Source organism: Bombina bombina, chromosome 3 (assembly GCF_027579735.1).
Source record: "Bombina bombina isolate aBomBom1 chromosome 3, aBomBom1.pri, whole genome shotgun sequence".
NCBI lineage: Eukaryota > Metazoa > Chordata > Amphibia > Anura > Bombinatoridae > Bombina > Bombina bombina.
In genome coordinates, this window is record NC_069501.1 from 54240474 (window position 1) to 54253467 (window position 12994).

The 12994-nt window shown below is 34.7% G+C and overlaps 1 protein-coding gene across 2 annotated transcripts in view; it reads right to left on the minus strand.

The window, feature by feature from the left end:
- LSAMP (limbic system associated membrane protein) overlaps nucleotides 1-12994 on the minus strand; it is a 1151692-nt gene that overhangs the window by 48055 nt on the left and 1090643 nt on the right. The window lies entirely within an intron of this gene.

Genomic DNA, 12994 nt, shown 5'->3' on the forward strand with positions numbered 1-12994 from the left:
TTGGTATAACATTATTAAAGCAATATTCATAAGTGTTAATGATATTAGTAAGCCTAGCTACACGTATGTGATGTTAATGTAACTATGTATCTATGTTAGTCATGTAGTGGGATTTAGTAAGAAAATGTATCTGTAAATCATTATTTTTTAATAAATTCATGCTCCGACTAACACTCATCTACTACTAGTGAAGTTGTATTTACTTAAAAAGCCACCAAACCTTCTGCATCAGCAATGCATCCTACAGTAAATGTTCAGCAGGAAAATGGCAAATATATCAAATTTGTATTGGCTTAAAAGGAGATCCATTTTGAGGTAGAAACAAAGTAATATTTAGTTTGTTATTTATCTTTGTATTCTGTTTTAGATGAGTGTCCGCTGTATTTGTGTCCTCATCTGATGCAGATATTTATGGTAAAGATATGACTAATATTGCAGCTAAAGCCACTGCTGCGTTACTGGGAATTATCTAACAGATGCTCGTTATCTATGTTCTTAGCAGAAAATTATCCTCAGTTTTGTTCTCAACTTTATATTTTTTCCCTTTAAAAAGGTTTGTTTGCATTCAGAAATGAACCTAAATAATATTTTGTCTTTCTTTACATTATCTAAATATATACAATTGTGTGCACTTTGTTTATTCCATGTTTTATTAAATGATGGTGCAATTAACAACTTTTCTTTCATTTATCTACATGCAAATCATTATTTCTTTGTAAAACCTGAGGGATAAGTATTGTTTGTTTGTTTGGTTTTTTATACTGTGATGCTTTCTTCAGTTAAAGGAGAGTGAGCAACAGTTCCACCATTTACTGTTTATTTTGTTGCTTTCACCACCTTAATAAAGCGACAATAAAGTCACAAATTAAACTTTCATGATTGGGAAAGAGCATGCAGTTTTAAACAACTTCCAAATTTGTTCACTTTGTATGTGGGTAGGCAAATAGGACATTAGGAGTGTGCACATGTTTTTAGCAGCCTATGGCAGCAGTGTTTGCAACTATGTATACAATTGCAATAAACATTTTTGCAAAAAGTGCTGCCAGATGGCTAAAGACAGACTCACCTGGGATTACGCTTTAACAAAGGATACTAAGAGAAGTAAAATTGATAATATAAGTAAATTGGAAATTTGATGAAAACGTCATGTTCTCTCCAATCTATTACATTTTAATTTAGACTTTACTGTCCCTTTAATTATCTGGTTGCTAAAGAAGACATCTAGAACCCAACCAACCCCCATAACACATGTGCAACCATACCCATTATCACCCAGCCTCTGCCTGAATCATTCATACCTATCATTGGGACAATCAGCTGCTTCTGAGGACCAATAAAGTCTGCCTTTCATACTGTGAAGTCCCTCATCCTCCTTAGCTTTCCCTAAGTCTCTCAGACCTGAGATGTTATGAACTGTGTTTTAGAGACTATGGTGACATTTCTCAAACGTACATTTTTGTATCTGGATAAACAAGGGTATTTTTAGCACATTTATTTTAGTACTGTGTCTGGCTGTGATTGCACAGTGCCCCATCTCATTACCCATTTGCTACACATAGAAGACCACATGCCGCTCATATGGCATTGTGGCAGAGATTCTATTGTATTTTGTTCTGGAAGAATATATAGTTTTCTTGGTCTATGTATATAGCAATTGATTATAATAAGTCAAGCAATATCATATTATATTTCTTGCTAAACATACTTATTTGTGTGTTTGTGCATTTATATGTGTGTGTGTTTGTTTATGTGTGTTTATATGTGTGTATGTGATGTGTCTTTACCTGTCTGTGTGTTGTGTGCTTATTTGTGTATGTGTTGTGTATTTATGTGTGTGTGTTTTTATGTGTATATGTGTTTGCTTGTGTTTTTTGTGTTGTGTGCTTATGTGTGTTTTGTGTTGTGTTTTTATGTGTGTGTGTGTGATGTGTCTTTACCTGTCTGTGTGTTGTGTGCTTATTTGTGTATGTGTTGTGTATTTATGTGTGTGTGTGTGTTTGTTTATGTGTGTTTATATGTGTGTATGTGATGTGTCTTTACCTTTCTGTGTGTTGTGTGCTTATTTGTGTATGTGTTGTGCATTTATGTGTGTGTCTTTTTATGTGTATATGTGTTTGTGTTTTTTGTGTTGTTGGTTTATATGTGTGTGTTTATTTTTGGTGGTTGTGTGTGTGTGTGTGCGCGTGTCTATACAATCCACCCATATTCTATAACTATATCAGTCTGTCAATTACTTAATATGTTGACAGTATTGCTTCCTAATTAAGAGATGAGATGGCACTTTCCAGCTAACCATGTCTTTAAATTCTTGCACCAAATACTCAGCTTTAGTAATCACTATATATCCACCTGTCAAGTCATTTTCATATTTGTTTTAAAGCAACAAACTTTGGCCTTGATTCTATTTCAATTGTAAAGTTTACCACCTAATGGCAGGAGGAAAAAACTTTTTTGTAGCTAGAGCGCCGATTGGAGAACATTTCAGTAGCTCACAAAAAAAGATGAGTTACCACAGTGATCACCTGACTATACAGGCACATTTCATATAAAAAAAGGGACTTGTCTACTAGAAAATAAACTTTTTAGGAGTCTCTACACATATAATTCCCAAGCAAATCCCCATGTGTTTTTAACTTTATTTTTTAAAAGATCTGATTTCTATTACTGCATCACCAGCAGGTGATTCTCTTTCAAGTGAGGGATCTTGGAGGTTTGTAGCTGCTAAGGAAACTGAGATTGATAAGATTGAATAGCCCCCACCCCATCCAGCTCCCTTGCAGGTATTGGTGCATCATGGTTCAGTCCCTTTGTGACATCAGCACATGCGTATATAGTGACATCACCAGCACTCCCATGAAGCCTGGGAGAGCCGTCCACTAGACCACCAACAATCCTCATCCTGTAGTGCAGGGGATCGCTGAAAACAGCATTTATTCGGCAATTCTCCTGCATGGCGAAAAGGGCTCATCATGCGCCTACAGGCTGCGATGTGCATGATGAGTATAGCTCCTCATGCGCTTCAAAGGGGTTAATTTAAAGGGATATGGTATTTTTTCATGTATATTAAAGTTAAATAAGTTAAAAATATTTTGTCAGACTTTACTAAAAAGCATAAGAGCATCAATAAAAAATGTTTTTAATTTATTTTGAAATGTAGAACAGAAATATTTTTTGAATATTGTGTCCCTTTAAGCCTTAACTATAGCAAGTTATCAGGTGAGTTAGCAACTTGAAATCCCCATTCTCCACCATTTTTCATGGTTACATATTTCTCTAGACAGGTCTCTTGGTTTTATTTACATGTTCTGGTGTACAGATATGTCCTTGGGCAAAAGTGGCAAGACAAGGCAGGAAGTGGTTTCCAGGGTTATTTTTAGTTTGGTCCTTGAAGTGACTATGTACTCAGGGAAGACGCTAATATGAGTTCATTGTATTCAAATCTTATGAAGGAACAGCATTTCTAATAGACTAGACTGCCCTACTCCCACTCCATTATCATGATAAAGGTAAAGCAGCTATTTTAAAGTAGTTTAATACATTTTAATACAACAGTACAATGTCCCTTTAATTTGCCCAAACTGATCAGCATCAATTCATCATCCTACTGAATATATGTGAGTCAAGGAAATCAAATCTAATACCATGAAATAACACATACGGCTAGATTACGAGTCTTGCGTTAGCCTTAAAAAGCAGCGTTGAGGGGTCCCAACGCTGCTTTTTAACGCACGCTGGTATTACGAGTCAGGCAGGTACAGGTGTACCGCTCACTTTTTTTCTGCGATTTTTGCATACCGCAAATCCCCTTGCGTCAATTGCGTATCCTATCTTCTAATGGGATTTTCCTAATGCCGGTATTACGATTGCTTGAAAAAGTGAGCGGTAGACCCTCTCCTGTCCAGACTCCTACCACATTTAAAAGTCAGTAGTTAAGAGTTTTATGGGCTAACGCCGTAACATAGAACTCTTAACTAAAGTGCTAAAAAGTACACTAACACCCATAAACTACCTATTAACCCCTAAACCGCGCCCCCCCCCACACACACACATTGCAAACACTTAACTAAAATGTTTAACCCCTAATCTGCCGACTGGACATCGCCGCCACTTTAATAAATATATTAACCCCTAAACCGCCGCACTCCCGCCTTGCAAACACTAGTTACATTTTATTAACCCCTAATCTGCCATCCCTAATATCGCCGACACCTACCTACATTTATTAACCCCCTAATCTGCCGCCCCCAACGTCGCCGCTACTATATTAAATTTATTAACCCCTAAACCTAAGTCTAACCCTAAGACTAACCCCCCAACTTAAATATAATTTAAATAACACAAAATAAAATTACTACTATTAAATAAATTAATCCTATTTAAAACTAAATACTTACCTATAAAATAAACCCTAAGCTAGCTACAATATAACTAATAGTTACATTGTAGCTAGCTTAGGATTTATATTTATTTTACAGGCAACTTTGTATTTATTTTAACTAGGTAGAATAGTTATTAAATAGTTATTAACTATTTAATAACTTCCTAGTTAAAATAAGTACAAATTTACCTGTAAAATAAATCCTAACCTAAATTACAATTACACCTAACACTGCACTATCATTAAATGAATTAAATAAATGACTTACAATTAACTCGGGTAAATAAATACAAGTAAATTTATTTACATGTATTTAAGTTAGGGGGTGTTAGGGTTAGGGTTAGACTTAGGTTTAGGGGTTAATACATTTATTATAGTGGCGGCTACGTTGGCGACGGCAGATTAGGGGTTAATAAATTTAATATAGTTGCGGCGACATTGGGGGGGAAATTAGGGGTTAATAAATATAATGTAGGGTTCGGCGATGTTGAGGGCAGTAGATTAGGGGTTCATAGGGATAATGTAGGTGGCGGCGGTGTCCGGAGCGGCAGATTAGGGGTTAATAAATGTAAGATTAGGGGTGTTTAGACTAGGGGTTCATGTTAGGGTGTTAGGTGCAGGCATAACTTTTACTTCCCCATAGGAAACAATGGGGCTGCATTAGGAGCTGAACGCTGCTTTTTTGCAGGTGTTAGTTTTTTTTTCAGCCAGCTCAGCCCCATTGTTTCCTTTGGGGAAATCGTGCACGATCACGTTTAGCCAGCTCACCGCTACCGTAAGCAGCGCTGGTATTACAGTGAGATGTGGAGCTAAATTTTGCTCAACGCTCACTTTTCAGAAGCTAACGCCGGCTTGAAGAAAACCTGTAATACCAGCGTTGTCTTAAGTGAGCGGTGAGAAAAAAAGGCTCGTTAGCACCGCACACCGTTACCGACCAAAACTCGTAATCTAGCCGATAGTTTGTAAACAGTTAGTGGTAGAGCCGTCCTCCTAAATCATGTTGTATTTTTAAGTTATTAATAATTCCTTTTTTATGCCCCCGAAATCTGCTGGGTGATTTCTTGGATGTGGGAGGTTGCGCTCTTGTGTGCAATGGCCCATGGGTAATTTGCAGATGGGGCCATGCGTGGAAGAGGCAGAGCTTTGCATGAAATGGAGGATTTACAGGTGGGCGTGTCCAAGCAGGGATTGGTTTCAAGTTTTTTTGTTTGTTTTGTCCTTGAAGTTACTATGTATTCCTAGTTTATGTACTTAGAGCTATAGAGCATGGGGATTCTATACAAGAGAAAATATTATTAATAATAATAATTATAGTAATAAAAGGAGGTGAATAAAAAATGGATCACTTACAGTATGTCTATTTGATTTACTTTTGTATTTGTTTAAGCTTTGTTTATTTCTCATGTGCTTTTCTATCTCTGTATTTTTATAGAAGTAAACAGAATACAATTCACAGCATATCTAGTACTGCTGGATGTTGGGTTATGTGAGGGAATAATACCACCTGCTGGTACTACCAAGAGAATGACAAGTAAAATAAAATGCTACAGTTGTTACATTGTGTTTTTTCTTTTAGCCAAGAGTTGTTAATTAAAAGCATAAGGGCTAGATTATGAGTGTAGTGCAAACGTATATGTGCAAGTGATATCGGGTTTATCGCTGTGGTTTGCGCTCCTAGTGCTTATGAGTTAAAAGTAAACTGACTGATTGAGCGCAATCGTGATTTACGCTAGAATGATTAGCGTGACTTCAAGGCTCTGGTTAACTGTTTTGCGAAAAACACATCAAAATACATTACATAGTACAGTTACACTCATAATAACACTATTGAATAAAAATCATTCACAAAAAAATATTGCACACAAAAGTTATAAGGACTGAAAGATATGAGGACTCAGGAAAAATAGGCAGCCAAAGGGCTTTAACATATAGATAAATACATATACATGTTTAAAGAAGTCTATGTATATATGGTATGTACATATGTATTTATATATTTGATTTTGTATATATGTATTTACAGACACATAATACATATGTATACATATATAAACATATATAAGTGCATTGGAGCCCTTTGCAGTTAAGTAGATGAAAACATGTAAAAACATATTTCTACAATATTCATATTTAATAAAGTATGTATGTATTTACTGTAAATATATTATGTTCCAATGTTCTGCATATTATGTTCCAATGTTCTGCATATGTCTCCAGATACTCTCCCTCCCGTTCCATTTGCTCTGCTCATGACCTCCTACTCTCCTCCTCTCTTGTCACCTCATCACACTCCCGTTTACAGGACTTCTCCAGACTTGCTCCTATCCTGTGGAACTCTCTGCCTCGCTCCATAAGACTCTCTTCTAGTTTTAAAAGCTTCAAATGCTCCCTAAAGACTCTACTATTCAGGGATGCATACAACCTACACTAACCTTTCCTAATACCAGTTCCTCTCCTCCACTGCTATCCCCTGAACCCCCTTAGCATGTGAGCCTAAGAGTCCAGCTGTTTGTAGATCACCTTCTTAAGAGCTGACTACAACAGTGCAACTCTTGGCAGGGCCCTCTACCCATTTGATCCCTATTGTTTTGTTGTACTCCCCCTTTGTTTATAGCGCTGCGGAATCTGTTGGCGCTCTACAAATAACCAATAATAATAAATAATAATAATAATATGTATTTATAAATAGATATTCCTATATATCTATACTTAAATCATATGTATGTATATATATATATATATATATATATGTGTATATATATATATATATATATATATATTTAGATAATAGATAGATGATAGATAGATAAATAGATAGATAGATATTGTACCAAAAAAAACCCATCAGATATATGTAGAAATATGTATTTATGAATAGAACATATTTTATGTGAAGAACACTGGAATGGGAAATATTCATATTTTCATGTCGGGTTAGCGCACTTGAGAATATGAGATCAAGTATGGGCTAGAGTGTTTTTTTTCACTTTTTTTCTCCATTGCTTGATTTTTGTGGTGCTTGTCGGGTTAGCACACAAGCAAAAACAGTTTACTTTCAACTCCTAATACGAGTGAAACCAGACAAGCGCAAAAAGTTTACTTCTAGCACAGTTAACTCTTGAGCTGGAGCATTCATTAGAGCGCCACTTGTAAACTGGCCCATTTATGTATATGTTTTTTTAATGTACTTACTGGTCATGTGACAGCATGTTTTTATTGTTTGTTTTTTAAGGGGCACTTGAACAGTATAGAGTTCACCAAGATATTTTTTTTTTTGTAACATACTTGCTAATCTGCCACTGATATGTCCAGTGAGCATTCAGTGCATGGATGAAATGAGGGTGTCTGTGTACATAACATAGTACTGTAAAAGCTGTGACCATTTCACTGACCACTTTTAAAATAAACCTTTTTGGAAAAAGCAAGTAAAGAAAATGCTTCTGACTGCACTGCTGCTTATATTAAATTAAAACTTGATATCACTTTAACAACAGAGAGGGAGGAGAAAGTGAGAAGGAAATGGGAAAAGAGAAAAACTATGGAAACAGATACAGAAAAAAGTTAAACAGGTAGAGAAAGAGTAAGAAAGACAGAGAAAGAGAGATAATGGTATAGATACACACATATACATTAAACACGCACACAAACACATAAAGATAGACAGACAGGCAGACAGACAGACAGACAGATGACAGATAGATAGATAGATAGATAGATAGATAGATAGATAGACAAGAGAGCTTCAGAGAATTGTGCCCAAAAAATATATTATTTGATTAATTAAATTTGAGTACACACAAAATACATCTAGTTACTGTCATACAGAGAGAGAAATGTGGCAACCAACATAAAACCTTCCCTGGTAATAATATGTGAATGGATTAATCGGAGCTGAGACACAAATTACACATTTAGATTTTAGATCCTTTTGGTAAAAGAGATAAAGACAACACTGGACGCTATCTTTGTCAGAAAGTATTACAGTCACATAAAATGACTATAAGAGACTTAATGATCTTGCAGTACTATTTCACTCTTGTGAACCTGCAACCACAACTTAAATGGCCATAATACCCAAATATTTAAATACTTGAAAGTGATGCAGCATAGCTGTAAAAAGCTGACTAGAAAATATCTCCTGAACATCTCTATGTAAAAAAGAAAGATATTTTACCTCAAAAGTTCCTCAGTAGCCACCTCCCATTGTAAAGGATTTCTAAGCAGCATATTAGTATGTCTGTCCTAGGACAGCTAAAAGGATGAGCCTCATGCACTCTCATGTTATTTCACCAATCAGGTAAAGGAAGCTTACTATGAAATCTTATGAGAGTTAAGTCAAATCTCATGAGATCACAGTAAGAGTTCATGACCTCAGCACTGCTGATGCTGATTGGCTGCTGTTCATTTTTTCATTTTTTTTTATTTTTACCTGTAGCTGGGAGCAGGTGAAGTATAACTTTTTACACAGAACTTACTCTGCTGAGCTGAGGAGATTGTGAGGTAAAATATCTTCCTTGTTTACATAGAGATGCTCAGGTGATATTTTCCTGTCAGCTTTTTACAGTTATACTGCATCAGTTTCAAGTGATTTAGCATTTGAGTATTATGTCCCTTTAAGAAGCAGTGGGCGAAGTGGCAGTGTTTAATCCTCCCAAACTGATCAATCCAGGGTGATTAACTAACCCTGCTCTTGCACAACTGATTGCAAAAGGGCAGGGAGTGGGGATGCATAAGAGACTTCTTGTGCAAGGTTAACTACCACCAGCAGATGCACCACTGGCTGTGAATGAAGTTGGACAGGTTCCCTGGCTTAAAACATTGTCCACACAAACGTTTTTAAACCGAGCCCTTAAAACTCTTCTGTTCAACCCCATTTATATCGTCTTGTTAAAAGACTAAAAATTACCAATCTTTAATTGATTCTCAGACCTACCAAAAGGTTGAGCTCGAATATATAAAAGGTCAGAGAATACCCATTTGCTTATGTATATTTACCAACCAAACATACTCCATAGTAATATTATTTTAAAATATGTATATATAAAATAAGTAGAGCTGACCTGAATTTACAAACGAAAGAAACATTTTGTACAATAACAAGCTTGAGGGATATTTTGTAAAATATTGATCGCAAAGTTTTCTTGAAAACACCCCCCCCCCCTTTACCTAATCTTAAATGGCTTCACTGTAGACTGGGTATTTATCAGTTGTTGACTCATGGTGGGAATATTGTTTCAATAGTCTGTTCTAAAATGGCTGCCATGAAACTTGCTTCCAATCTCGTCAACTAGAAGAAATTAATTACTTTTCTTAAATCTGTATCTCATTGGGAGATTGTTTTATATGATTAAAAAAGAATAGCAGAAAACAAAACAACAAGGAAATCGTCTAAAACTAATGGTGTTGTATTAATGTATTGTAATCTATCATCATTATAGGAGTTAATTTACTGTTTAAAAAGAAGGAAAACAAGTTAGCTATTTTACCTAAGGCTCATTGTAGCCCCAATGGAACTGAGCAGGCAGTAATGATTTAAAATAACTTCATAAAATGAGAAGAAACATGTTTCAAATGCTGTGAGGCATACGAAGATGGTTATGCAGTTTTAAGAACTGTATACATTGTTTTTTCAATTCCATAAAGGGTGGAGAAAATAAACCACTTTTATATCATGTTAATCTAGCAAGACTGTTAATATAAATTCATGGAACAATTATCAATTATCTAGATTAGAATTGCTGTACATGAAAAATGTAGGGCCAGATAACTATTGGCAAGCTAACGTTGTTTTCGCTTGAGCGCAAACACAGCTGAAAGTAAAATTTTAATACGGATGGGTTAGCACACGTATTACAAGTTGAAAGTAAATTGTCTGCACACAAGCAAAAGACTCAGGTGATCTAACTTCAGGACTTACCCTCAAACATCTTGTCCCATTGACTTCTATGGGGCACTAAGCCAACACCGCACTAGACCAACAGAGCTAAACCTGAATACTTAGTTTAAATTCCAATGTTCTTCACATAGAGGAAAATGTTTTTTTAAATTTTAAATAGACATTTCTATATATATATATGATTATTTTAAAAAAAAGCTATATATGTATTTGAATATATACAGAGAAAGATATATAAATAGATGTAAGAACAAAAATATCTGTAAAATGTCTATTAAAAAAACATTAACTTTGTTTCAAATGGATATTTTATATTTCAATATATTTATATGTATGTTATTGTTAACATGCACATATGTGAGTGTAATACTTATATTTTAATATGTATTTAATGTTTTGTGTGCAAATTTTATTTTTAGCCTTACACTTTACTTCCGGTCGCAGGGAATATTGACTATGCCCACTGATGGTTTCAATATCAAATGCAATTAATTCACTCAAATTAATAGCAAGGTACTTTGATATCAATATATTTACCAAAACAATGACTATTATTATGATTGTAAGGTTTGTCAACAGTCTGGGTGGAACCAGAGCTACATATCTATCAGATATCACTTGTAATCTAGTTTATGGTAACCAAGATGATCACATCATGTTTTTGGTTAAATTACCTTCTAGGGCGAAAGAAAATGATAGGAAATAAGAAATCTAGATTCCTCTAAGATTACAGTAACATGCGGTTGGATAAATCAATTTTTTTTCTAGATTCAGGTAATACTGAGCCCAAACTCTAATGATCCCTTTGCCTCATATCCCAGCACTTTTATGGTTGGAGACAACACTTATAGTCATCAGAGTGGATGTTTTTCTTCAAAAATATTCACCAATAGAGGTGATACCAAGATTTTTTCTGATGATATGCAAATTCTGATTGATACAAATTATGATCACCCTCTATGGCAAGCTCAAATTTCAACACATCACAACCAAACAATGAAGTAACTACTGCTCATTATTATGATGTAGTAACTACTGCTCATTATTATGGTGTAATAATTACTGCTCAATATTATGGTGTAGTAACTTCTGCTCATTATTATGGTGTATTAACTTCTGCTCAATATTATGGTGTAGTAACTACTGCTCAATATTATGGTGTAGTAACTTCTGCTCATTATTATGGTGTAATAATTACTGCTCAATATTATGGTGTAGTAACTTCTGCTCAATATTATGGTGTAGTAACTACTGCTCAATATTATGGTGTAGTAACTTCTGCTCATTATTATGGTATAGTAACTTCTACTCATTATTATGGTGTAGTAACTACTGCTCAATATTGTGGTGTAGTAACTTCTGCTCCTTATTATTAGATGTTTCATTGGTTCTTACCCTTTTATAGAGTTGCTGAACAATGTCGCTCCCAAACCAAACTAATCATGCAAGATCAAGTGCCTTGGGCTGTGATTACATTGTCCTTTCTACAGAGTTACTTTTTCCATAGTTCAACATACAAAAACTATTTTATCAATCTATTTTGTTAAAAAACATGAAGTATGGCAGATAGACAGATATAGATAGATAGATAGATAGATAGATAGATAGATAGATAGATAGATGAAAGATATACAGACATACAGATGATAGATAGATTGATAGATGATAGATAGATAGATAGATAGATAGATAGATAGATAGATAGACAGACAGACAGACAGATAAATAGATAGATAGACAGACAGACAGACAGACAGACAGACAGACATATAGATGATAGATAGATGATAGACAGACAGATAGATAGATGATAGACAGAGAGAGAGATAGATAATAGACAGACAGATAGATAGATAGATAGATAGATAATAGACAGATAGATAGATAGATAGATGATAGACAGACAGATAGCTAGATAGATAGATAGATGATAGACAGACAGAAAGATAGATAGATGATAGATAGACAGACAGACAGATATATGATAGATAATAGACAGATAGATAGATAGATAGATAGATAGATAGATAGATGACAGACAGATAGATAGATGATAGATAGATAGACATACAGACAGATAGATAGATACATACATGATAGACAGACAGACAGATGATAGATAGATAGATAGATGATAGACAGACAGATAGATAGATGATAGACAGACAGACAGACAGACAGATAGATGATAGATAGATAATAGACAGATAGATAGATAGATAGATAGATAGATAGATAGATAGATAGATAGATCATAGACAGACAGATAGATAGATGATAGACAGACAGATAGATACAGATAGATACATAGATAGATAGATAGATAGATAGATAGACAGATAGATATATGATACACGGACAGATAGATAGATAGATAGACAGACAGACAGACAGACAGACAGATAGACAGATACATAGATGATAGATAGATAGATAGAGAGATGATAGACAGACAGATAGATAGATAGATAGATAGATAGATAGATAGATAGATACTGTAGATATATAGATGATAGACAGACAGACAGATAATAGATAGACAGGCAGACAGATAGACAGACAGACAGACAGACAGATAGACAGATACATAGATGATAGATAGATAGATAGATAGATAGACAGACAGACAGATAGATAGATAGATAGATATATAGATAGATAGATAGATCGATAGACAGACAGATAGACAGATACATAGATGATAGATAGATAGATAGATA